Source organism: Desmodus rotundus, chromosome 3 (genome assembly GCF_022682495.2).
Source record: "Desmodus rotundus isolate HL8 chromosome 3, HLdesRot8A.1, whole genome shotgun sequence".
Taxonomy (NCBI): domain Eukaryota; kingdom Metazoa; phylum Chordata; class Mammalia; order Chiroptera; family Phyllostomidae; genus Desmodus; species Desmodus rotundus.
The window spans coordinates 157,565,215-157,588,963 of record NC_071389.1 but is presented as its reverse complement, the minus strand read 5'-3'; the positions used below and the strand labels follow the sequence as shown (position 1 = coordinate 157,588,963).

The following is a 23,749-nucleotide window of genomic DNA, read 5'->3' as shown; positions in this document are numbered from 1 at the left end:
ACCTATTAGTCTCAGTTTAATTCCACAATAATTACGCAGTTGAATAACATAACATTATAATATGAAGACAGTACAAGATTTGAATTCAGACAGACCGGCCCTGAGTGAGTAAACTTCCTAAGTGATCTCGGCCAAACTACCTGTCTTGAGTCTCATTTCCACATCTGTAAAAAGGGGATAATAGTAACTAAGCGGGAACTGAAGGATAGAACATATTCCACACGGCCATCACATTGCTACTGTGTCCACTTGAGCCTTCTCTAGGTGAATGTGGTAGGCAGACTCTAGGTGGCCCCATGATTCCCATTCCTGGATGTTCACACCCTGTATAATGCTCTCCCCTTGAGTGTATGTGGATTTGCTAACCAATAGAATATGGCAAAAATGAATGGATTTGGCAGGTACAATTAAGATCCCAAATGAGTTGGTTTTGAGTTAATCAAAAGGAAGATTATCCTGGGTGGGCCTGTCTTAATCAGGAACTGTTGAAGACCCTCCCTGAAATCAGAGATCCCAAGGGACAGAGACTCCCCTGTAGCCTTGATGAAGTAATGGTCCTATTGTATTGTAGATGCTCATGCAGCAAGGAACTGTGAATGACCCCTAGAAACTACAGGTGGCCTCTGGTGCCTCCAGCCAACAGGTACTGAAAAATCAGAGCCCTCAGCCATAAACTTTCAAGGAAATGAATTCTGTCAACAGCTTCAGTGAACTCAAAAGCAGGTGCTTTCTCAGTCAGCCCTCTAGGCGAAAATGCAGTTTATAAGACGCTGAACAGAGAGGACCTAGTGAAGCTGTGCCCAGACTCCTGAGCCATGGGAACTTTGAGATAAATAATAGCACTTGGTTTTGAGCTAGTAAGCGTTTGGTAATTCAGTTTGCAGCAGTAGAAAACAAATAACACTTTTGTTTCAATGTTTGAAGTCCTTTCATGGCCTGGGTCACTCTACCCCAAACACCTCTGCTTTGATACATTTCCTTTAAAGCAAGGTTTGCAAAAGTAGGTGGAACCATCGCAGCAAAATTTATTCAGACAAAATGAATCAATGAGATGTTGGTAGTAGTAAAATATTAATGAGAAACTTGAAATTTATGATTAAATTTGATGATGCCATTTTTTATCCTAAGGTTCAGACCTTCTCTGTTGTATTAAAAGGACATTCATTTATTAAATTGTTTTGCAAATGAGCCTCTCTTTCTCCATCTAGAAAGTAACCCATATTAAATCCAAAGCTTGTATCAACTCCCAGGTTTGAAAAATATGTTTTGGAGAGATTTATAAAGTCAAACATTTCTATTGTACTTTATATTAATCTATTATAGTTTGTATTAATCTTAAACTGCTTATGTTAACTTCATACACATATATGTACATGCATATGCATGCATGTGATTGTGTACATTTTTCTGCCAATCAGAGAAACCTTAGAATCCTAGTTTTCCTCTTTTCATATTTGCATAGGCAAATACATTTAAAAAAGTATGTCTGACCAATTCATATCCAAATACATTATGGAGCCTCCTTCCTCCATCCTTGCTCACTAATGATTTTATGTTAGACCATTTGAATTATCTACCTTTAAGTTCCAAAAGCAGCTTTTCTATTAATAGCTTTTGTAAAGTGGCATGCAGAGGAAATTAACAACACCCCCTTCTAACGGACCCGACAGAACAGCCATTGGTGTTCCCCTTCCCCCTCTGCAGGCAGTCCCTGACTCTCAGTGCAGAATATATTAGGAGCACATTTGTAGTTTCCACCTTCCTTATTGAGGGCACGAGCATATGACCCTAAAGGGACCTGGCAAAGACAGTCAACATGCTGAGAATGATAGAGTGAAAAGATAGAAAGATCTTGAGTTCTTGGTGACACCGCTCAGCCAATGAATTAACCGGCTCTTCAACCACCCCACTGCCAGATCTCCTCCAACAGGAGCAAATCCATGCCTTGGGTAAGCCCCTTTGGGGGTATTCAGCCACTGCTATCCACAACATCCTGAATAGTACATTTACCTATCTCTAACAGTTTTTTAACCTTCCTAAGCCTCAGTTTTCTCAGCAATAGAAAAAGGAAATATGAAAATACGGTCTTTTAAGAAGATCAAGTTGATAGACAAATAGGGTTCTGGTACCACGTCCAGGGTGTGTGTGTTGGTGTATGTGTGTGGAGGGGTTCCACACCAACAAGCAATTCTCAGAACACCAGCTGGGTGTCTTATAATTCAACTCAGTTCTGACACCATCTGCTCAGAGATAACATCAGGTCCCACAGGTTAAGGGTTCAGTCCTACAAGACAGCCCCCCCAACCAACTTCAGATGCCAGCCACAAGTCCAGGTTGTTACCTGCATTTCTGACCAACTGGCTATAAATCAGAGGTTCCCATGACTTGCTCCTCTGGTTCAATTAATTTGCTAGAGCTACTTACCTACTGGATTAAAAGGATATAACTAAGGAACAGCCAAATGGAAGAGGTGCATGAGGAAAAGAAGCAGAGCTTCCATACTCTCTACAGGAGCACCATTCTTCCAGCACCTCCACGTGTTCACCAACCCAGAAGCTCTCCAAAGTACCTTTTGGGTTTCTATAGAGGCTTATTACATAGGCATGATAGGTAACCCACTGGCCACTGGTGATTGAGTCAACCTCCAGCCCCTCTCCCATCCCCAGAGCCTGGGGAGTGGTACTAAAAATTCCCACCCTGTTGTCACATGGTTGGCTCCACTGGCAACCAGCCCCATCCTTAGGTGCTCTCCCAAAGTCACCTCATGAACATAACGAAAGACTGTCAACAAAGACTCCACATTTAGAAAACCCCATGGGTTTAGGAGCTCTGTGCCAGCAAGGAGGACGAAGACCAATATATATTTCTTACTGGAAATCACAATACCACAGGGGGTCACTAGAGCAGGCTCTAATCCAATACGACCGTACTCTTATGAAAAGGGCAAATCTGCACCCTGGGACACACTACACGGGATAAAACACCAGATGCACATAAAGGTAGAGATCAGGGTGATGGTTCCAGAAGCCAAAGAACATTAAAGAAGGGCCAGCAAACCATCAAAATCTAAGCAAAAGGCCCTAGAAAAACAGCCCTCAGAAGAAACCTCTGCTAATGCCTTGAGTTTTGACTTCAAACGTCCAGAAATGTGGGACCATAAATTTCTGTTGTTTGACATCCAGTTTGTGGTGCTTTGTTATAGAAACCCTAGAAAACTAATATATAGTTCAATGGTAAAAATAAACCCAGTTCCAAAGGAACCCAAACAAACAAATAAAAACAGAAAATAAATTACACTTCCTTCATAGTCATACATTAGGCCAATGTTTATTTTAATAAATGATTGTAGTACAAAACTATGAATTTCAAATTAGTCTTTACACATAAAAACCTTAGGTCAGAAATTGAAGAACTTCTTAAAAGAAAGAAAAATATTCTACAGAGGAAAAAAAGAATAATTGGGAGGGTACAATTTTAAAAGAATCTAAGGGAGAATTTTCAAATACACAAATGGAACAGAACAATAAAGAGGGTTAAGACACAAGTGTGCTTTGTTAATAAAATAATGAACTCACAAATGCTAAAATAGATTAAGAAGATAATGAGACATGAGAAAAGAACCCACTTGGACATATCTTTTAAATTTGAATCTTTACAAAGAAATATAAATTGTTATATTTGCATATTTAATCAGTACATTTTAAGTCTTTCAGTTCCTTGAAATTTCTAACTAAAGAATTGTCAGTAAAAAGATGTGGAAGGAGATGCTTTGTATTGAATTTGAATATATTATTCATGTAATTATAACTTCCATGTAACAAAGGTTTCCTAATGTAGTCTCATCTAAAATTAATAGATATATATTCAGTGAATCCAAATGTTTAATGAGCTACAAGGTTTATTAACATTCCCATTTTATTTATTTTTAGCTTTATTAAAGCTCATCTAATGCCCACAGGCTTGTGATACACACATCACATAATAAAAAGACAAAATTTAATTTAAATTCTCATGTAGCAGAATTTCCTACAAAGCAAATGAATACCAACATGGCTGCCTTATTTCAGAAATTCTGGATTTAAAATCAAAGATTAAACTTTTTATCTGCTTCTAATTAACCTTATATTTATAGATAGTGGCAGTGCAAATAAGTACAAATTTACCAACAGATATATAAAATACTGGTTCACATAAAAATGAGTATAATTTCTACAGCTCAGGGGTAGCTCTGCTGTTGAAATAAGCACCTCCTTCATCTATTGACTGGTGGCAGAAATCATAAAGGGATTAATTCCTGTAAAAATATGACTATTCCTAAAGAGGGGAACACTTCCACTAGTCTCAGTGAGAACATTTAAATCCCAACCTAAATGCAAATGTTATAGCCAGCAGGTGGGAACTTGGGACGGGGCTAGTAGAAGGAAGCAGCCCCAAAGAGGAGGCTGGGAGTGCCAAAGCCATCCCTTGCCAGTTTCCTTCTTTTACTCCCATATATTCGGGATTCTATTTCCCAAGTGAGCATCTTCACGTGTAAACCATGGTATGGAAGTCAAAGACCCAGACACTGGATAAAGTATATACTATGCACAAGAGACTGAGCTAGATTTTATGAGACATACAAATACAAGAAAGACACAGTATCCAAATTCTCAGAAGCTTGCAATCTGGCAGGGGGATAAAAGAAGTTTAAAATTCACTACTACACAGGCAGCAGAGCATGATGGGTAAGAACACAGACCCAAGAGGGAGACTGGTTTGAATTGTGGCTCCACCTTACAAGTCATGCGTCCTCTCTGTGTTTCAGTTCCTCAGCTGTGCAATGGAAATGAGTTATTATGAAGGCTAATTGAATTAATATATGTAGAGCACTTAGAACAGTATAGGCAGTAAGTATGAGGCAAGGGTCATTTGAAGAAACTAAAAACAAGGTATTAATGGAATTCAAGGGTGGGCAAGATGACATTTGATGGAAAAATCAGGAATGACTTTTTCTAAGATAGACAGCATAAAGCAGAGAATGTTGGTGACCCTCCTCTTCCCCATCACACACAAAAGAATGTCTGTACCTTTTCAGAAAGTGCTTCTGCCGTTCTGTTGCCTGACAGGTTCACTTCAGGTGTGGGTGGTCCCATAACTTACTCTTTTCCTTTTGTTTGCTCTTTCTCCTTGGTCACAGTGAGAACCTGCACTAAAACTGTCATTTTATAACAAAAATATGTCAACATTCTACACACAGTCTTTGCAAAAATGTCAGGATGAATTTTTATCATGTGAGTGTTATGAATACCCTTCCACATTCATTTATTTTTAATACATGAAGAAGCAAGCTCTTGTCTGCGAAGGGAACAGGGAGCATGCGGTGAATTTGGTTCATATGATGGTATTGATTTTCTAGGATGGCATGAAAACTGGTGTGGCTAAGATTCAGCTAACTAGTCCAGAGTAAATAAACAATAATTCATCATGGCTACACAAAGTAAAATAGTAATGCCCCTTCAAATATTTGTACATAACATACAACTTACTTAAAAATAAGTCAAAACTACACTATATAAACTTTTAAACATTAACTCTTTCAATTTTTCCTTTAACTTAAAGAAGTGAGTACTGTGGACTGAATTGTGCCCCTGGAAAGATACACTGTAGCCTAACCCTCACCCCATACTTGTAAACGTGACCTTATTTGGCAATAGGGCCTTTACAGATGTGATCCAGTTGTGATGTCGTACTGGTTTAGTGTGGGCCCTCATCAAATGACCGATGTCCTTATAACAGGAGAGAAATTTTGACAGAGACAGGGCACAGTCACACAGAGAAGAAGGCCACATAATGACAGGCGGAGATTAGAATGATGCAGCTGCAAGCCAAGGACTGTCAAGGATTGCTAGAGAACCCCAGAAACTAGGAAGACGCAAGGAAGGGCTCTTCTCAAAATACCTCAGCCCTGCTGACACCTCGATTCCAGATTTCTGACCCCCAAAACAGTGACAGAAGAAAATTTCTGTTGTTTTAAGCCACCCGGTTTGTGGCACTTTGTTATGGCATCCCTATGAAATAAATGCAACCCTTCAACAACACTTACTGAGTCTCCATGTGCTGAGCACTGTGCCAAGTGCTGGGGATTCAGGGTGAGCAAGCGCGGCCAAGTCCCAGTTCTCAGGTACTTGTGCTCTTGCAGAGGAGAACACAAGTACATTAAACAAACAAAATCTACTGCACTCATTAAATTCCATTGCAAATGTCCTACCAAAGTACCTCTCACAAGTCATTCTTTTACATAATATTTTAATTTCTTTATAATCTTCATCATCACACGAAATCGTCTTGTTTTGTCCTACCATGGTTGTCAGTCTCCTCTCATCCATCCCCAGCTTTTAGAAGAGCACATGACATGGTAGACGCCCAAAAACTGCTGAATGAAAAAAGCAACAGGATAAACGAGTGTTTATGAAGGAGATGTGACCCTTTTTAAAAGATCAAAGCAGGCTTCTCTGTGGAAATTATATTTGGGCAGAATAATAAATAGGAGCTAACTACTTCTTGGGGGCTAAAGAGAGTTAATTTGAAGAATAGACAGGAAAGAATATAAGCAAATAAACTAAGACTTATGAAGGCCCTGAGGCAGGAAAAAATATACCACATTTTAGAAATTCATAGGTCAAGGTGACTAAGGCCCAAAAAGGGAAGGGGAGGTTATGTCAAGATGAGGCAAGTGAAGCAGGATTGAGGCCGGGCTTAGCATTTTGACATTTTCATAGTTGACAATGAAAAACCTGTGCAGGGTTTTCAGAAGGAGAATGAATGATCATATTTGCCTTTTAAAATCTCCTGCCTGGATCCTGACTACATATTTTAAGCAGACAAGAGTGGACAGTAGGGATGAGTTAGGGGCTATCACAGCAGTTTGGATGAGAGATAAGGGCAGCTCAGAGCAGGAAACTACCTATGAAGAAATAGATTCAAAAGTTCTATAAGTGGTTTAAAAATCCGAGTATTGTGATGGATTGGATGTGAAGAAGTGCAGGATGAGGACAAGGTTTCTGGCTCACGCTGTTGGATGAATGGGTATCATTCTTTTTGATAAGGAACTGAAAGAGAATTGGGTAGTAAAAGGCGAGTGAAAGAGTTTAGTTTTGATCATGTTGAGGTGAGGTTCCGGTGACACAGCCCCGGGCAGGTGCTGAGCAGGCAGGTCACAGAGGAGTCTGGGTCCTGGCAGAGAGGTCTGGGCCAAAGATGTCAACAATAGGAGCCATATACCTAGAGATGGTATATGATGGTAACTGAAGAAAGTATTTCAAGAAAAGAAAAAGCCTGGGATTATGCCTTGAGAAACTAAAGCACTTGGATACATCCTTAATTCTTTTGTCACCTACAGGGATTTTACTTTCCTGAACATAAGCTCTCCATTGCCTAAATTTTTCAAAAAAAATAAAATAAACAATACTAAAAAACATCAAATCTTCTGAATTTTATTCCTAATATTGAGATCCTAAATTTCACTTAATGGGGATTATAAAATTTAATATGCTTCAGGTGTCTATCAATCCTGTATATTTACCATCTCCAAGTAAGTTTTAGATAAATATTCCTCATATAAGAGATCAACTTGCCTTTCAGTATTCATGTTTCCTATGTAAATATCTACATACCCAAACTCAAAAGAAGTTATTGTCACCAGATTGAATTTGCATCTCCTTGTCAACTTTGGACTATCTTTCATTGTATGCTGCTCCTTTGGATTATTGAGAACTTTGTGATTAGAAGAGAGGCAAGAAACAATAGCAATGACTCAATGTCATGACTAATCACAAACCCAACTTCAGGGCCTAAGAGTGTGAAAACACATGCAGGAGGCAATAACACACACGGAGTTTTCCCTCCTTCTGAAAGACTGCTTCTGAAATGGGCAGTATTAGGGGCTTCTGGAATTCAATTTCCACTTATTTCAGAGAAAAATAAAACGCAAATTTTAAGATTCCTTCTTTTTTAGTATATAATCTTTGCTATAAAAAGCTTACTGCCATTAATCTTTTACTGTGCCCAATTTGTAAACTAACTTATCATAGGTGTGTATGTATATAGAAAAAGCATAGTATGTATAGGGTTCAGTACCACTGTGGTTTCAGGCATCTGGAATCTTGGGATCTTGGAATGTATCTCTGGCCGATAACGGGGTGGGGGGGATGACTGTACTGGGGTAAAGAAACATTCTAAATATGACCCCATAATGCAACAGAGAGAAGGAAAGCTCAAACTAAAGTGCAGGTTGAGTGATACTCTTTCCTAAGAGTTTTATTACATAATATGGATGCTAGTAACCTTTGAAACATTACTAACCCATCTTTAAAGAGTCTTGCGTCTTAAAATTTATTTATTCTGTTCCCTTCCATCATCCTGATTCAAAACTGATCATGAAGTTATAATAAATACTCTGTCCTGTATTCTCATTATTATATTATGTATATAATTTATCAGTGTTAATCAAATGGAATCAAGAATTTTGAAACATAAGCCTCCTCAGAAGTCATCTGGTTCAGTTTTATTTTCAGAGGCAAGGAAACAGAAGCTCAAAGACATTAACTGACTTCCCCCAAAACATGCATTAATGTGGCAAAATATATAACTTTTGCTTTTCTTTGGTTCAAACCAGAACATTACCATTTACATGGAATAATTTGTCTTTTCATATTTTTGAGGGAAAAAAATGTGCCGAGCTAGACATTATCATTATACACAAGTTTCACCCCACTATATGTAAGCATCAATTCAATAGTAAATGAAACCAACTTCCCTATTATCTTTCAAAGGTTACTAGCCTCCTATTTACATAATAAAACTCTCAGGAAAGAGTGCCGGTGCACTCCAGTTTGAGCCCCCTTCTCTCTGTTGCATTATGGGGTCATATTGAGAATGTGCCCTTATCCCAGTACAGTGAGACCCCCATACCTGCAGGGGATGCGTTCCAAGATCCCCAGTGGACGCCTGAAACCACAGATAGTACTGAACCTTATATACACTATGCTTTCTTCTATATACATATGTACCTATGATAAAGTTTCATTTCTACATTAGGCACAGTAAGAGATTAACAATAATACCTAATGATAAAACAGAACAATTATAGCAACACATTGTAATAAAAATTATGTGAATGTGGTCTCTCTCTCAAAATATCTCATCATACTGTACTCACTTTTTCACTGTAAAAAAGTGCTCTATGGCTTCACTTTGGCATATACACATTGCCAGCCTCACTACACTTGTGCTTTGGGCCATTGTTAAGTAAAATAAGAGTTACTTGAACACGGGCTTCACGATACTGCAACAGTGGAAGGGACAACCAAGAAGGCTACTAAGAGACTAACAGGTGTGAACATACAGGCTGGACAAAGGGATGGGTCCCGGCCCAGGCAGGACAGAGCAGGCTGCACAAGATTTCATCATGCTGCCCAGGGTGGCAAACAATTTAAAACTTATGAATTGCTTATTTCTGGAATTTTCCATTTAATATTTTCAGATTGTGGTTGATGACAAGTAATTTAAACCAAGGAAAGTGAAACCATGGATAAGGAGGGACTCCTGTATAGAGTAAAATCAGTATTTCTAAGATGAGTCTACTGTACTCAACTTTAATTCATAATATAAAAGGAACATTAAGGATATCACAAATTTATAATTCCTTATTACAATAATAGGAATTTGACTCCCACTGTGCCAGAAATCTCACCGAATAAAAATAATTTGCAAATACTAAATTCTCTAAAATTAGATTACAAATATAAATTTTATTTTCCTCTTGGAGTTTACCCTGTTTTGCCTCTCATTTCTCCAAGTGACTGTGGAAACATTGCAATCCCCAGTTCTTGAGCAGGGAAAGGCTTTCATTCTGCTTTAATGAAGTAATTTCAGAAATGAGTTTCAAAGACAGCGATAGGGTACCATCGCTATGGACACGGGGGAGGGAAAGAAAATTCTTGGCTCAGGATGACTCAACACTCACAATCTCAGGGTATACATTTATGTAACAGGAAAATTAGGTATAAAGTTAAGACCTTCTCATGTTCTCACTGCAATTTGAAGAAAATCCAAACTTCTTCCTTAAGTCTTAGAAGACCATCTCAATCTTGAGACTACCTAGTTCCAGCCTCATCTCAGCGTCCCTCCTCATTCACGACCTCCCCACCACGTGTCCCTTGAAAATGACAACCTACAGGTGACTTCTACACCTTTGCTTCAGCTTCGCCATGCCTGGGTTATTCTTACCCTTGGTCCCCATACGGCAGAACGGCCTCCCCTGACCATCCTGTCTACACACACGCTTGCCCACCTCAGGTTTCTCCCATTACCCTGCAGGGCGTTTGTTGCTATCTAAAATCATTACTACTTTGCAAATTTATTATCCATCTCTCCCCGCTAGACTGTAAACTGCACAAGGAAAGGGACTTTAATCCTGATTTACTGCTTGGTCCCCACCCAGCATGTGGATCAGCGCCCAGCACACAGCTGGGGCTCAATTAATAGACATCACAATGATGTAAAGTTGATATTGGTCTAAAGCTCTATATGCATTTCATTCACTCAACTAAATTTACTCTCTCCTCTGTGTAAGATAACTTCTTAGGAATTGCCTGGCAGGGAAATTTAAAAATTGAATTCTGCAAATTCCTAAGAGCAGGAGGACAATCGAACCCTAAAATTATAAAACTTTAGTGTTAAAGTTGAGGTTGGAGACCATCTGGTGCAGCTTCTTCATCTTACACAGGAGGGAACTAAGGGCCAGAGATCAGTGCCTTGCCCGAGATAATACATGTTTTCACTGTTTCTAGAAAAGGAGTTGCTGAGTCAGCTCTTCAGGGAAATTTTATAGCACTCACATGTGAATTTGCTTCCCACCAAAGAAGTAATATTTACTATTATAAACATTATTACTATGATTACTATCACCACTTTGACTACAGTACAGTGTAGATATCACACAGCACTTTGTTACCTGAATATGTGAATGACTGTGGAAAACACACATCAAGTCCTTTAAACACCAAACATCTCAGTCAATTTCATCACCCCAATAGATGAATTCCATAACTCTGTCCATTGACAGACTACCGCCTGTTCAAACAAGCTGACAATAGAAATCATAGCCCAGAATGATTAAATCAGCAGTACGGTAAAAGATACCACCGACTGAGGCCAGCACACTGATCCCGTCATTTAATTTGTGTGTGAGTTAAGTCTTGCAGTACCTCACACAGTGCCCGCAACAGAGGAGTCGGAGATATTTAAATTGAATGTGTTATAATTACTAAGTAGCTGTGAAATGAGGCCGGGCAGGTGGATGAAGGAGAGAATGATTCAGCCATGAGACTGCCCATCACCAGGTGCGTGCGGCTCGGCTTTGCCCCTCTGGTGTGTCTGCTGGTGCTGTGCGCAGCCCAGTTGCTCCTTCCGTCATCTTTCAGGGAATCAAAGACTCTTCGGGGTTGGGGTTAATTTAGGGTTTAAATAAGCCTTAACGATTGTATTTTTCTGACTTCGCTTTACCCAATCCATCTCTTTCAACCATTCATCTTCTTTCAAAAGATATTCACAGCTGTAATTTACATCTCTGTGACTGTTCCGTAGCGACCAATTTGTACTTTTTATAATCCTTTCACCTTTTTCACTGTAGGGAATATAGTCAATAACATTGCAATAACTATGTGTAGGGCCAGGGGCCACTTGAAGTACCAGAGGTCACTTAAGTACCATACTTTACACTCTGTAAAGTATATGATTGTCTAACAGCTATACTATACAGCCGATACTAATACCAAATAATACTGGATTAAACTGTAATTGAAAAAAAATTAAAATCTCAAAAAAAATTGGTCACGATTGATCATTGTTGAAGCTAGTGGATAGTAGGCTATTAATACGCTTTTTTCCTACTTTTGCATGTTTGAAATTTTTCATAATAACATTTATTGTGGTCTCAGAATGTTTTTGAGAAAATAAAAATGAAGGTATTCACAGTTTAATAACTTTTAGGTACTTAGCAACAGAATATGTGGGAAATCTCCCCTAATAAATAACACAAAAGCCCCTCAGTTGCCATTTTGGTTTATCAAGTATTTTTAAAAACTGATTTCTTTTTTTTAAGAATCTAACAATATTTGGAATTAGGAACATTTTATCTTTTGACTAAGTCTGTTGGAAGGTATAGATGACACAGTTAGAAAGCCTGAGCTATTTCTTACACATTCAGAACATAATCTTTCATGTGAAATTGGTAGCCTTCACCAAGACCTACATGCTGTGGCAGTTACATACATAACACAGGCTAGTGGTTAAGAGCCAGCCACACAACACAGATTGATTAACAGGCTCCGGAGTCTCAGGAACTTGCCTTCAGATCCCGGCCCCTACTCCCCAAGCTTCGAACATTGGCCAGTTTCTCTGGTCCTCAGTGTTTTCATCCAGGAAAGCAGGGTATTGGCACCTGTCCCACACCACTGTTGTGTGAATTAAATAAACTCTCCACGTGCCCAACATATTGTGGTCCTTCAAGAAGAGAGTTGGCAGTAGTACTAATAAGGGTATATAAAGCATAAATAAAATACTTTAAGCACCAACCTATCTGCTAACATGCACTGAGTGATTTTAAAATCAACCATGGCGTTTCCACCCACTCTGTAAGATCCAAGTAAGAGTAAATGACTACCAAGGACCCACAGCCTGTCTTCTCTTTTGCGAGAGTTTCCTAATTAGCACATTAAGTAATTCACCCCTTACAGATGTGCAATTTGTAAACACAAACTGTTGTCTCAGGCATGGATAACTTAAGTGATTTTTTAAATGTAGATGCATTACAAATTCATTGTAACTAGCCATAATTAAGAATTGCACAGTGATGTATTTGTTTTCTCTTCATACTGGACTTTTAAAATTTCACAAATTAATTATTCGAACAAGGAAACCATGTTAAGGCATTAATTAATTAAAATCTCTAATACTTTGGATGAATATGTAATTTTAATTAAAAGGATCAATATGGTCTCAGCAATAATCCACTCCCCAAATATTTCAATTCTAAGTCTTCTAAATATATTTTAGTAATAATTTTTTTTAATTTTCATATTTAGTGGCCTTTAAGAAAGTAATAGTGAAATTTTGTTTTCCTGGGTAGATCTGGTTGAAACTATTTTACACATAGAAGGGCTGAATCATTATTACAAACTGATTCAACAGCAAATTTATTTGCAAATTTTGGAAAGTCTTAACTTCAAAACAATAAAACTAAAAAATATTTAGAACAAAATTGAATATAATTAAATATAATTAAATAATTACATAATTTAGAATATAATTAAACACCAAAATATTTAGTCTAAAAAACAAATCCTGGTTACCTACACAATTCACTCATTTGAAACACCCAAATTACAAGTAATACTAAAAATTTTATCCACAATGTTTTTTAAGTCTTAATTCATACTCAAGATTTATATCACATTCACATTCATATTTATAAATTCACATTCGTGTTGATATCCCATTTCTGGTAATTATTCGCTGTGTACTCATTCCTGTTGTTTTCTACTCTATGGAGGTTCTGATGGACGGCACTGAAGGCAGAGAGTAAAGCTGTACTTGACTGTAAGTGAAGTCTTACATTCTTTACGTGTCACTTTTATATGTAGTCAAATGGGGGAGCGGGAAATGGTTATTTTTCTTTATTTTTATTGCTGACACTATTACAGATGTCCCCATCTCCCTTCCTCCCTTTGCCTGCTTCCACCCAGCCCCTGGAAATGTTTTAAAAAATAAAATAAAACCCTGTGCTGCTATAGTCCAAATAATCGGAAGAACTACAGCACCATCTTGTGGGGAAAAGATGTCTATTAGTGAAATGCTTTGGTTCTTTAGAAATGAGATTGAATTTCTTGGTCACCTGCTCCAGTTTCTTCTAATGATAAATTATTGTAAAAACGCTTTAATCTGGAAAATCTGTCAAACAGCAAAGGAAGATAGCTTTAGTCTAGAGGACTAATACATATACCACGCAGAAACTACGTTATCTATGTCTCTGTTCTAAAGAAAAATACAAAGTTAGTATCTTGATGAGAGGTTGCCCCAGAACCAAAGAAGGCATCTGAAAAGACGGTGAAGGGTGGGAGAGGAATAAAGCTGGAGGGACTGGCTTTTCCATCCTTCTTTTCCAATTGCAAGGGGAAAAGGAAACCCTTACCATGACCACAGCACGCCTCTTTAAAGAGACTAGTGAAGTACACAGACCATCTCAAGGCGGGGGAAATACCCAGGAAGGCCAGGCTGCAGGGCACTGAACACGGCCTCGCAGGGTAAGAGAAGAGGGAGAAGAGCTTTCACTCATTCTCCCAAATTGGTGAATAGAACCAAATGGTGAAACCCTGGGTCAACTTGGTCCTCCACCATGCTTTTCCAAGTACTTTCCAGACTACTGTGTATTCAATACAAACCCCCCAAAACAGAGTCAGAATGTCACTTTTGTAGAATTAAACAAAATTCCTCCTCTCTGCTTAACCTCCTCTCTGCTTCCATGACAATTCATCCATAAACTAAAGCAGTACTTAACCTCCTATAAATAATTATTAATAATGATTTACCTGCCTGCTTCTCTAAGACTGCAAGCTCTTTAAAAATCAAGGCTGTCCCTCACCGTCTGGCTTATTCCATCCCTTTACACTTAACACCAACCAACTATGGTGCATATTCAACACTCAACATGTTTGTTGAATTAAATCAATTATATTTTACGGTGTATTTATGTTTGGCCACAGTAATAAGCTCCTAGATGGGAATTACGTGGGTTCCTTCAGACACCCAGACCAGCATTAAAAAAAGACTGGTGCTAAGGTTGTCATTTACCAAACTCTTGTTTTAGTCTTTAACCCCTAAGCTATTTTCAAAACTCCATCTCCTGAACAAACAAGGACAGTAGGTTAAAAAAAAAGTCTCTGTATCTTTTTTTACTCTGAGGGTGGAGGACTTAGGGAATATTTTTTTTCTAAAATTTTCTTTCTTTAAACAAATAAAAATCTGAAGAGGTGGCTGGTTATCTGCTAGAGAACTTAAAAGAAAAACAAGGAAAATCGATACTCTCCAAGAAAACCCAGTGTGGCTCGTTTGCTCTCTCTTCCTTCCCCCTCACTCCTTCCTGTCTCAACTCTCGGTTCCCACCCAATCCACCTGGGTTTTATTCTTCATCTAAAATATTTACGCCTGACTACAGAAGAGTTAGCAGCAGCCACAGAAAGAAAATTCATTATACATCATTAACAAAGAGCAATTTGGAATCCAATTTGTTTTATTCGACAAACTGTTACTTGTCATATTTGGCCACATTTAGGCACTCACCTGCCGAGAGTCACCTCGCTGTGCAGGACTGCCAGAGGAACAAAACTCATGGATGTTTAACCAACAAATGCAAGCAAAGCTCTCTGGAGAAACTACCGTTAAACAAGTTCAACATGCCCTGCCCTGGCGTGCTCCTGGATGCTAACATAGGGAAGGCTAACACTGCAGCAGATCAAGAACCTAATTCCCAGCAACTCCATTTTTAAGTGAAAGCCAAAGGTTTTACAAGCCGGTTTGCAAAGAAGAAATGCTTGGGCAGCCATTAGGTAAAAGGGAAAAAATCTTGATGTGAAATAACAATTCCTTTAGCTCTTTATAGGGTCAAGGACTTAATAAGCATCGCCTATAAAAAATGCAATGCTGAAATGCGGAAAAGTCGGTGCAATGGGCTGCAAATTTCTCTAATTTAAAATGCCGCGCAGACTCGTACTCCTGTAATCACACAAAGCACTAAGCATGAAGTTCATATTACTATCCATTTTGTAACTCCTACTTTCGATTAAACAGGAGACTTACACCAAAGGTCCAGGCATGGTATCTGGGACTTAATTGTTTCCTTCCCCTTTCCTTTTGGAAATAAGAGGACTGGGTGTGTTTCTCATTTCCTTGGGAATAGTATTAAACCTCGCTGAATCTTGTTTCTTCCTGTGAAGGATAATAAGACCACTTCATCCAGCCATTGTAAGGGATAAAAGATTATAACAGATGTCAGTAGCTAATGTTAAGTTGTCAGTAGAAAGGAATTAGCACTGTTGTTATTTTTAGCGTGGTTTGGTGTATACTGCATATCCAAACTTCTAACCTTTCTGATATTCATCCAAATCCAAATCTAAATCGATGAACTGCGCTCAAATCTTGGTGGTGTTATACACAAAACCTCGACAGGAGCTATACCATGTTACTGTATTTTGCCATCTATACTGCACACCCACGTTTTTGGCCCAGACTTTCAGGAAAAAAAATCTTTCCTTTTAATTTTTAATTCAATTTTTTACTTATTTATATTTAGATACTTTTTTGTGTTATAAAGGAATTTTAGCATTTATATTTTGAAGATGTGGATATCATTATTGCTTTCTAGAGTTACACTTTTAATGCATAAGCCTAAATAAAAGAATTAAAAACATTTATATAAATACAGAATTAGTACTATCCATGTATAACATGCATCTTTACTTTTCCCTAAAAAATTTGGGCAAAGATGTGTGCATTATACATGGCAAAATACAGTACATATTTTTAAAACATGAGTTTGTTCAAAGTGTCAACTTTGGGATTTTAATAATAAAATAGATTTATCCATCTATATATTCTAGTTTGTTCTTTATCAAAAATCAGTTTCAAAAAGAAAATCCAATTTGACCATTAAAAAATCCTAGTAGTAGCTGTTTGAAAAATCTGAGCTCCTGTTGAAAAGATAAGAATAGGTTCTTTAGCAGCTCTGAGATAAAGTTGAAAATGCCAAGAAAGATTGTTTGGGGGGTTTGGGGGGGTACTATTTTATTACCCTTTCCAGCAGTTTTCCACCTGAATATCTTTTAAACTTGTAATTTAGCCACACTTTCTTCTTTATTGTATTTCAATCTGGGAGGCAAATAACTTAATTAATGTAATTGAAGACCTGGAACCACCAAGAATTCTAGTTCTAGTTCTAGTGTTGATTTAGTTGTTAAATTCCTGTTAGTTAAATTAGGACAGTAACCTGACTACTTTCAGGAACGTGTTGACAAGAACTCTTCTGCTTCATCTTTGAGTCTCCCCTCCCCTTTCCACTGCCGGTGCTCACAAAACATTTGTGGAACTGGATTTATCTCCGTAAAATTCTCCTATTAAATGATCTGATATTAAGTAAACTTCAGCAGAAAAATAATCATAAATAACTTTTTACAAACCTTGTTTATTCCCTTCTTCACAACACAGTTCTAATTGCCTCACATGAAACCTATGAAATTAATTTCTCCTGATTTCGGTTACTCCGATTACTTCAGCAAGCCCAAGAGAGCCTAGGACTGAGCACTGGAATGCCCCATTATTTGAAACACATGTAAGGTCCAAAGGCGAATCTAGTCAAGGAGACTGAGAAAAAAAATAGCTATATTAAAATAGTATGGTGTCCTTAAACCAAGTGAAATAAAAACTTTCAAATAAGTGGAAGTAATCAATTGCATTAAACACTGGTGACGAGCGGAACAGGATTTGGACTGAGAACAGATCCTCAGATTGGACAGGACATTGGCCCATACAGGCATGGTTTCAGTGGAGTAGCAGAATAAAAGCCGGGTTAGAATCGTCATGAGGATGGGAGCTGAGACTGTGGAGACATCAAGGCTGGCTCTAAAGAATGGTAAATAAGGTGGTCGCCATAGGGGCATGGAAGCAAGCGAGGGTTCTTTTCCGCTGGTTTGTTTACAAGAATTGTTAATATTACAAGGCATTTTAGCAGAGAGGCAAGGAATCATGCAATGATGAGAGACAGGAAAAAAATTACGGCAGTGAAGTTCTTGAGAAAGTGAGAAGAGATGGAATTTAGTGAACAAGTAGAAGACTTTCCTACTAAAAATAGGGAAAGGCACTTCCATAGTAACGAAAGGCTGCAGAATTGGGTAGGCTGGTTGGTGGGAAAATAATGTTATATTCTGATTGCTTGTTTCTCGGCGAGATAAGATACAGTCGCCCACTGAGAGTGAGGAGCAGGAGAGAGGAGCTGGAAGTTTGAGGAAAAGAAGAAGATGTGAAATAGGAATCTCTAAGACAGGAAATCAATCAGTAAGGAAATGGGAACTGTGGTTGACTGAACTGCAGAGACTGAGACACACACTCATGAAACCCAAAGAGATCAGTCAGAATAGTTGGGTGTTTTTCTCCAACCATCAACTGCAAACTTGGAAAACATTTATTGAGTGGTCATTTTGTGCCAAGCATTCTTGTAAGCATTTTACTTTTGTTAATACGTTTGAGGCCACAACAAACCCATGAGATAGGTACACATGGGGAAACTGAGGCCCAGGTTTGTTAAGAAAGTTATCCAAGGCCACTAACTACTAAATGTTGGACCCAGAGTTGAAGGAGTGTAGGTCTAGGGCCCACACTCTTAACCACTAAGCAATATTACCCTTCTGCAAATACTTGGGATGTACCAGTGTTGGTCTTCCACCCTTGAGAAGGCCAAGAGGGAGGCAAGGAAGCTGAGGGTGTTTTCAAGTAATTGGACAATGCAATCTAACCTGGACCAGGAAGAAATGAGGATAAGAACTGGGGGTGGGGGAGGACACCAAAAATGGTGGTTGTGAATGGATAAGAAGATCCCCTGTGGTTAAACAACTGGCAGAGAGGCAGCAAGCTGAAAAGAGTGGTTGTTGGTGGGGGGCGGGGTGTTAGAAATTGACATTCTGAGGGTAGTAAAGTTATTCATAATGACCAAATCTAAGACTAGACCATGTGAATTGTAGTTACAATCATAAAGAAGGGTGAGGAAAAGATCGTAAGGGAAAAGATGAAGACACTTCAAAAATCAGGGAATAGACAAAATGTCTACATGAACCAGAAGTAGTATGGAAAGAAGGATGTAAGTCAGGTGTTAAAATCATCACCAGATGAGAAAGATTGATCAGGAGACTAGTCAATTACTGCAGGATGGCCAGATAAATACAGTCAAGCAACCCTGCCCTGAATAGAGGTTAGCAACTCATCCCAGTTTGCCTGGAACTTTATCCGTTTTAGCACTAAGAGTTCTACATGCTGGGCCTCCATAAGCTAGGAAGCTAGGAACTTTGAGAAAGGAGAAAGGATGAGACATTTTCTGTAAGAGACAATGAAAAGATGATACCGGTATACTGAGGATGCTATGAATTATGTTAAAAACTCACATGGCAGGCACTACTACTATATTTAACTCCTCAGAACAGGTGCTTTGCTCACATGAGTTGACTTGTTTGAAGCAAAGATTGCCAACACATTTTCCTCCCAATTTGTCTGACTTGTTCCCTTAAGGATACTGATCACATTTCCTAGCTCATTATACTTACTATGCTCTATAAGCTGTAGCTAATTCTTTATAAGCAGTAAATGTTGTTAAATGCCTGAATGGGCCCAATGAAAAATATTGCTCAGTTGAGAAAGTCATATCCTAGCAAAGAGCCTGAGCATTCAGGAAAGGGTCAGTGTGGTGGTATCACCCTACTCTCCCATGCCTGAAATGAGACATATCTCTGCCACAGAAGTACCCACATCCCACACCCACTATTACAAAGGCTTCTGGGCTTAGGGGATAGATAATCATAGTACTTCACAGACAAACACTTTAAGGAGAAAACTTAAAGATACTTAAGAAGTTTTTAAAGAATCATGGAAAGCACCTTCTTTGATTGAACCCTTGTATGAACTGTCCATTCAGGCACTAAATGTACTTTCTGTGTATCTCTAGTTTCACATGGCAGAAAATGCTGTATATTTTCCGGCTTATTTTAGTACCCGACATGGACTAACTTTGTGGATTATTAAGTGGTTTAAAACAGTATGTGCATAGAAAAAAGCTGAAAGAATATACAAAAGATGAACTGAAAAATAATCCAAAAGCTGCAATGAGATCATCAGGTTGGTCTGAGCCATCTTCTAGGTCTTTCCTGCCTTTAACCATACCTTTCTCTCTCCTTGCCCTTATCATGAAATGTATCAGCAGCAAAATCTATATTTTTTCAACTCCAGTTCACCCTTTGACTTGCAGTATGATGTGGCCTATACCCTCTTAGCTTGCAGCTAGAGCAGTGGCCCACACTTCTTGGTTTGCTCTGGGACTTGGTAGTCATTTCTCAGAAAATCCCAGTTTCCTCTACATTCCTGTACTGAGCATATACAAATAAACTGTGTAACTAAATACAAGCTGATTTTTATATATTTGTTAGTCTTGCACACATTTATAAATCAGGGGGAAAAAATCTTGGATAGACTACATATCCTAACTTTAGGATTGAACTTCCAGCTCTCCAATTCAGTACAGATCCCTCCTTGAAACTTCAGCAACACTTAAAATCATTTGCTATCTCTTTTTCCTGAAATTATCTCACCCCTTCCTATTTTTGAATCTCTTCTCTCTTATTTGCCTGTGATTTTTTTCCTTCCTTCTGCCTTCAAAATTAGTTCATTATTTCCTCATTATTTTCTAAATAATTCTTAAACTTTTGCCAACACTTAATGTAACCTACACTTTTTAAATTCTCTTTCCCTGGATATTTTTTTCTAAATATTCCTTCTTTGGCTTCCTTAGCGGCTTCTCACTTTCTTCATCTGGTCTCTAAAGGCAGGTAATCCCTAGGAAGCTGCACTCGGACTTCTCCCTGCTTTCTACAAGGTTGATCTCTATTACCCGTATTGTCTATTCTTGTGATTTCAATTGCCATTCCTAAACAGAATGTATTCCAAACCAAACTTTTTAGTAATTATTTCCTGCACATCTCTATCTGGATGTCCCATAGTCACCTCACATTTCATCTAAAATCCATCTTCATAACCAAAACCAGTTCATTATCTGATTTCCCTAATTCTGATGAAAGAAACCCCCAATCTCATGAACACCCAAACTTAAAACCTCCAGTTTTAATCCATCCTGGTCAGTTACAAAGGTTACCTTACTCTATCTCCACCCTAGGTCTGACAACCATTACTTCCTACCTACCTCTACAGTCATAATAGCTTCTTAATTGCCTCTCTGCCTCAGTTTTCCCCCTCCAACCCATCTAGAATATTATTGTCCAGTTAATCTCCCCAAACCAGTGGTATGATCTCCTTCATTCAGAAATCATTAACAATACCCTACTGTTTGGCAAAATAAAGTCAAACTCCTTAAGCGGGCACTCAAGCCCCTCCAGGTTATGTGTATTTCTCTGATGATACTTTATTACAACAGAGTCACACTTCTTAGATTCTAAAACCAGAAATAAAATCATAAGTAGTTACCCTGGAAAAGTCCTCCGGCAGGCGCTCCACTGGAGACCATGAGTTGGTTCAGCACAGTCTGTCTTGCCTCCAGCATTGGAACAGGTTCCTGTGTCTTCGGTTGAGCACCAGATGAAGTAGTTGGCTTGCTTTTAGGGTCCGTTTTATACGAAAAAATGCACACATGCATATCTTTAAAAGTTAGAATCACACTCAGCTCAGTGGTTTGTTCGCACTTCAGAGGCCCCCAGAACAGAAACTAAGCAGGGGAACCACTGATTCAAGTCTTCCTGCCATGCTCACTCCAGGCAACCATGGAAGTGAATGGTGGGCAGTACTGCCAGCACTATTTAAATTTTAAATGTTCTATCTTTTTTATTTCTGGGATTATTAGTCTGTTTTGTTAAGATCATGAAATTCCAGCGTTAAGTCTTTTGAAATAAAAATAAATATTTAGATACTTGTGTTTGTGCCTTTGAACTTTTAAGATAGGGTTCATGTCATGTTCCTATTCACATCTTCTGCAGCACTTCACACTGTACTGAGTCACCTGGTAAATATTTTCTCATCAAACCAAATTGCTCTGATTTGTTTATAAAAGTTATGTGAATAGTAAGGTGGTTTTTAACACTATATGCCTAATGAAAATTTTATTTCCCAATTTTTAAAAAATCTATATCTTTTTCCATTAAGACATAGTGACAAAGTCTTTTCTATTGTAATTATTTAAAAGCAGCAGCTAATTTTTCAAAATAAATTGGTCTATTTAAATATAATAATACAACAATATCAGTTAGTGCCAGTGAAGGCAGTGAAATAGATATGTACTGTTATCTACATTTGATAACCAAAATATACACATATATTTATATTCCAAAATAATAAGAATAATCTAAGTTGTTAAATTGATAATAAAGAAATAACTGATGTAATATGTCATCATGATTGTATTAAAATCACCAAAAAGAGCCCTGGCCGGGCGGCTCAGCTAGTTGGAGCACCCTCCCATGCGCCAAAAGGTTGTGAGTTGGATTCCTGTTCAGGGCACATTCCTAGGTTGCAGGGTCCATCCCCTGCTTGGGACACACACAGAGGCAATTAATCTATGTTTGTCTCTCACATGGATGTCTCTCTCTCTGTCTCTCTCCCTTCCTCTCTCTCTAAAATCAATTTAAAAAAAAAACATATCCTTGGGTGAGGAGTTTTTAAAAATCACCAAAACAAACAAAAAAGAAACTGATCACAGTCCTGCCTTAGATTATGCAAACTTTGTCACTGTTATTCAAATATTTCTATAAATATAACCAAAAACATCCCTGAAAACCATAATTATACTACCCCATATAACCTATGATTGTTACTAGAGCTACTTAAATACTTGCCTTGGGGAAGTCTAAGATATCCAAAGCGGCTACTGGAGTCAATTCAAATAAACTACCCTGTGCAATTTGAGTGACATACAAAAATAAACTTTGGACTTGCTGCCACATCCTCTAGATACCTGTATTTGATTCTTCCCGAACTTTAGTGATAGAATCTACCCTGTAGCATCCGAAAGTGCACACTTCGCAGGTTTGAGAAGTCATCTTGAGTTGGGGCAGCGCTAGGGGGCGTGCCCCAGAAGCACCCAAAGGGAAGCTATGAGGGTGACTCTTGCTGGTGTCACACAGCCTTGCGTCCCTGAGCAACATCCACGGGGCTTTGCAAATGTTCCTGGCAACATAGATCCCGAATGAAGGTTGGAGCTTCCTAGTGACCACTAGAGGGCTCAGAGGCGATTGTCGTTGCAGGCTGCCCTCTGGGGGCCTTGGGAGGAAATAGCTTCAGGGATGTGATGAAGTTTACACGTTGAACACCAACCAGCACTCAGCACCGAGGCTAAAAGACCCAATGAGCACAGAGGATGAACCGCCTGTATTTGGAGCTGATGAATATGCCTCCGGAGACACGGATGCCTGCCGTGCTTAGTAGAGACAACTTCCCACCTAGAAGTTTCTAGTTTTTCATACATATCCAAAGACATTGACCTAAAGCAGAAAAGTTACATGTCAGAATTAAAAACTAATAGACTATATACAGGTTTTAGGATCAGACTTGTATTCAAATTCAAGCTTTGCCATTTATGAGCATGATATGGTAAGTAATATATTTAATTTTCTAATCTTCAGTTTCCTTATCTGGAAAATGTAAAGTGCTTGGTATACACAGTGCTCCAAAAATAGAATATACTAAGTGGATGTTTTACTTGTTGTTTTGATCATTTTATTTAGCCTGATACAGTTGGAACCTCTGAGACTCTGGGTGCATCACTCAGTGCTCTCCCCAACTCCCTTTCATAAAAATCTCTGTCAAGACCCAACCAGACTCCAGGCCAATGAAAACCAGACCTGGTGAAAGATGAGATGTCTCAGAAAATGGCTACTACTCCCAAACCTGCTGC

At 38.5% G+C, this 23,749-nt stretch overlaps 1 protein-coding gene across 1 annotated transcript in view; it reads right to left on the bottom strand.

Moving 5' to 3' along the window:
• Positions 1 to 22,872, bottom strand: part of NELL2 (neural EGFL like 2) — a 335,374-nt gene extending 312,502 nt beyond the window's left edge. The window contains exons 1-2 of the mRNA XM_024575537.3: positions 22,811 to 22,872; positions 21,331 to 21,458 (exon numbers count right to left, since the gene is read on the bottom strand). The gene's annotated coding sequence lies outside the window, so the exon portion shown is untranslated. The remainder of the gene's footprint in view (positions 1 to 21,330; positions 21,459 to 22,810) is intronic.
• Positions 22,873 to 23,749: the final 877 nt, after the last annotated feature.